This window comes from Colobus angolensis, unplaced genomic scaffold, assembly GCF_000951035.1.
Source record: "Colobus angolensis palliatus isolate OR3802 unplaced genomic scaffold, Cang.pa_1.0 Scaffold214, whole genome shotgun sequence".
Taxonomy (NCBI): domain Eukaryota; kingdom Metazoa; phylum Chordata; class Mammalia; order Primates; family Cercopithecidae; genus Colobus; species Colobus angolensis.
Window position 1 is genome coordinate 7,653,843 of NW_012115311.1, and position 4,865 is coordinate 7,658,707.

The window sequence follows — 4,865 nt, forward strand, 5'->3', positions numbered from 1 at the left end:
TTCTGAGATAAACTCTTGAGAATGATCATTGATTTTCTTTTCTAATATATTTTTGTAGCTATAAATTTGTATTCTGAAATTTTCTAGTTACCTTTATGTTAATGGTTTCTAATTTATGTACATTTTGGTCAGAGAACGCACTCAGACAAGAACTTTCCAAGAATTGCAATTCTTGAAAATGTATTAAGACTTCCATTTTGTCCCAGAATAGAATCCATTAATGTAAATGTTTCATGTGGATTTTAAAAATGTGTATTCTACAATTATTGTTCAAAATGTTGTATCAAAATCAACTAGGCCCAATATTTAATACTATTGTTCAAATTTTCTATATCTTTGCTAATATCTTTTTCCCTTATTCTATCAATTAGTGAAAAATAATAAAATCTCCAACTATGATTGAGGGTTGTTGTTTCTTTTTAAAGTTCTGTCAATTTTTGCTTTGTATATTTTAAGTCTTATTAATGAGTTTAGAATAGTTATACCTTCCTACTGACATTTTCCTTTCATCATTTCAAGCATCATTCTACCCTGAAAATTTATTTTGTCTCATAAAGCCATTACAGAGTGCTTTTGATGATTGTTTGTATAGTGTGTGATTCTCTAGCCTTTTATTTTAAATGTATGCCCATACATTTATAGTATGTTTACTGTAAACAGCATTTGATTGGGTTTGGCTTTGTTCTGTTTTGTTTCCATTCTCTAATAAACTTTGCCTTTTAGTTGGAATGTTTAGTCCTTTTACATTTAATGTTATTGATAGAGCTGGGTTTAAGTGCACTATCTTACTTTTTGTTTCTCTTCTCTGTTCTTTGTTTGTTTATTACTTCTCTTTTGACCTATATTGTATGAGTTAATTGTTTTCTGTTTCTATTTTTCTCATCTTTAGCTATTTAGTTTGCTATTATTATATTAATTTCATAGTGACTACACCAGAGACATCAACTGCATAGCAGACCTGTAGTGGTTAATTTAGCTTAGTGATTTTACTACTTTCTAATGGTAAAATAGAATATAGCAATTTAACGCCATTTAGCCCCCTGTGGTCCTCTGAGCTAATGTTGTCACATATTTTGATTTCAACATAAGTCATAAACTGCATAAAACTTTATTATTTCATAATTTAGAAACAGTCAATATTCCTTTATATTTATCCAAATGTGTGCCATTTTCAGTACTTTTTAATTCTTTGATTTATTCCATGCTTCCATTTGGGATCATTTTTCTTTAGTATAAAAACTTCCTTCACTATTTTTTATTATGCATGTCAACTGATGACAAAATTGTTCTACTTTTATTTGCCTGAGCACATTCCTTTAAAATTCTATCTTGTTTTTAAAGACTTTTTTAAACCAGGAATAAAATTCTAAGTTGGCAGTATTTTTTGTGGTTTTTTTTTTTTGTACTTCAAAAATGTCTTTTCCTAATTACTGACTTCCATAGTTTATCTTCTGTTTTTTAAATCATATGTCACAAGTTGTGTATAAAATATTGTAGAAGCCCCAGAAAATATTTTTTCACCAATGAATATTTCTTACTTCCTCTGTTAGGCAGAAAGTGTGAGCTACTGATCTCGCCTATCTGATAAAGAATAGACTGTAGACATTGCTAAAAAAAAAAAAAATCAGTTTCTCTTTAGTTTTTATTGTTCCTTGGGAATTCCTAATTTCCTAATCCCTATCTAGTGCTTTTTTATATATTTGTTTGTTTTGTGAACTTGATGGATCTCCCTTATCTCTACCCTGGAAGTTCCATCCTTTGGAGACTTGAACTGAAATCTCTGGACTCCTACTTTTTACAGAGTTAAAATCTGGCAAATATTATGAAGGGGAGATAGTGCTTGTCCTAAGCACCATGAACTGCAGGAAATTTCACTAGGCCTTTCTGATCTGAAATACTCCATGGATATGGCCCTCGAAGGCCATTGAAAGCCTGGTGGAATTTGTCTCCTCTACATTGAACATTCTTTTTTCCAGGATTTTGAGCTCTATTTGTTAGGCCCTGGCTTCATATATGTTCAAAATACATTAGGAGCACACCAATTATATGTTTCTTGCCAACTTTCTTCCTTCAGAGGAAGTTTTATCTCCTCCACACCACAAAATTGAGGTAGATTTTACACTGCCTCTCTAGCATAGCTCTCTCCCTCTTGCAATGCCTAAGAACTCAATAAAGAACTGTGGGTAAAATTAGCCTTGTGATTGGGGATTCTCTATTGTCTAATTTGTTCTGCCAGCTCTGCTTGATATCCAAATGCTCTTCTGATTGTTCTCATCTCTAGCAGAAGCCCTCTGCTTGTGCCAAGTCTGACTCAGCCTAAACTCAAAATTATCATATGACTTCATGGAAGAACACAGTCAGAAATTATTACCTTACTTAGGAATGAATTTTCCATCTCTGGAATTTTAGATAGTCTAGTTCTTGTTGATTTCAAAGCTCTTTTATATGATCTTTGCAACGTATCCAGTATTTTATAGTGTTTGCACTATATTTGCCTAATGCAACCACCCTACAGCAAAAGTACAGAGCTGGAGTTTTTAACCTACCTCTCTTAGGAACTCATAGAACACAAAAACAGAGATTAAGAAGAATATAGAAACTTGAACAAAACAATTTACATTTTATCTCATTTATATGTAAATTTATGTATATATTTATTGACATATAGAGGGCCTACACAAAACAGGTGTCAGATATTCAGGTAAAGAATGTCTGATCTTTTATTTGCTTATGGAACATTAAAAAAACCCAACAGTATACTAGTATACTACAGTATACATAACCCAGCACATTTCAAAGGGTAAAGTTAAATGATATTTGTATGGTCTGTAATAAAATTGGAATTATATTAACAATCAAAAAAAGATAACTAGAGGGAGATGAAGAGGAAAGTTGAGGTTTAGTATAGGAAGTTGGTTTACTGACCAGTTTACCAGTCTCTCTGCCATTTCTTCTTGCATCTTAGACTTTCTTTCTGGTTTCAACTTCTTCTTTCAAGTATGTTATTTAAAATATCTTTAATAAGCCATTTACTGGTGGTGGGCTACATCAGTTTTTATTTTTCTGAAGATGTCTTTATATTGCTATTTTAAATGACAACATAGCTTAGAATATAATTATTGGTTGATACTTTCAGCAAATTAAAGATATAATTCTACTGTTTCTTGGGTTTACTGTCACTAGTGAGAATTCTCCTGTTAAAATAATATATTCTTTTAGATATTTTGCTCTCTCTGGTGCTTTTAAGATCTGATTGTGAAACAGGTTCACGGTGCACTGGTTACCAACTTGTCTAAATCTGGTAAGACAGAACACATTTATATGTAACAAGTTATATGAAACAATTTTATTACTTACAGCCAAATAGCGGGGGATAACTAAAGTTGAAAATTCATTGTGAGTCAGTCCCCCAAGGTTCAGAATGCTGCACAGGGTGGATGGAGTCTTGACTGTGTGTGCCCACTTGCACTGCAGATGAGGGACTCTGAAAGGCAGCCCTTTGAGGTTATGTTTCTCATAGTCACATGACTCACTGGGCTAAAAGTATTGAAGGACTTCCTGTTCTATGAGAGGATTGGAATAAAGCCCAAGCTGTTATGGCCAGCGCCCCATCATCTACGAATATTTCATCTCAGCACATTCTACAGTTTTTATTGAGAATTATTAAAAGTAACAGCAAAAACCACTATTACTTTTGCACCAACCCAATACATGCAAGGAAATGGGGAGTACTGGGTTATTCAAGGCCACCTGGAGAATTGCCATGCACTCATTGCCTTTAGTGTTCTGAAATTGCACTGTGGTATGTCTAGTTGTAAATTGTGCTATGTCTCTTGAATCCAAATATTAATTTAATCAATTCTAAACAATCCTCAACATATACCTCATCAAATATTAGCTCTTCCCAATCCTCCCTGATCTCATCTCCTAAAGGTAATATGATGTATATTAGTCTTTATTCTACTATCCATGTCTTAATTTCTGTCTCTTATTTTGCATCCCTTTGAGGTTTTGTCCTGTTTTCTAAAAATTTCCTCAGATCAATCTTCCAGTTCTTTTTATCTTATCCCATTCAGGTCACCCATTAAATTTTAAATTTCCATGATAATGTATTTCATGTCTAGAAGTTCTCATTCTATTTTTTATATTACTTTGCTTTTACAAATCTTTCTCCTTTCTCTACTTTTTTGCATAATTTATCAGGCATTTCCATAGATCTGTTTCATGAGCTGTAACAGTTTCATTGTTATTGAGTAATCTAATGATTTTTAAAATTTTGAATATATTAAATGATATTCTGTCATTGGTTTTGTTTAATCTTGATAATATCTAATTTATTTCCTATGATCTTTGTAAATATAAAGTACAAGCTCCTGCTCATCTGTGACTCATATTTATGGGAGTTTTGAGCAGCCTGTGTTGAAGGCACACCTGCCAAAGAGTGTTTGGATTGATTTTTCCCTGATACTATTGTTGCTCTCAAACTGTGTCACCGTTTTCCCCTATCTTTTCTTTTTTTAATTGTGGCAAAAACATAAAATTTACTGTCTTAACCATTTCTGAGTGAACAGTTTGGTAGTATTAAGTATATTTACATTGTTGTGAAATTGATCTCCAAAAGTTTTCATCTTGCAGGACTGAAACTCTATGCCAATTAAACAAGTTATCTTTCCCCAATTCCCCCCTCAGCCCTAATAACCACCAGTCTACTCTTTCTTTTTACAAATTTGACTACTTTAGATACTTTATTTAACTGGAATTATACTATATTTGTCTTTCTGTGAGTGGCTTATTTCCCTTAGCATAATATTCTCAAGGTTCATCTGTATTGGAGCATGTGTCACAATTTTCCTTCTTTTTAAGGC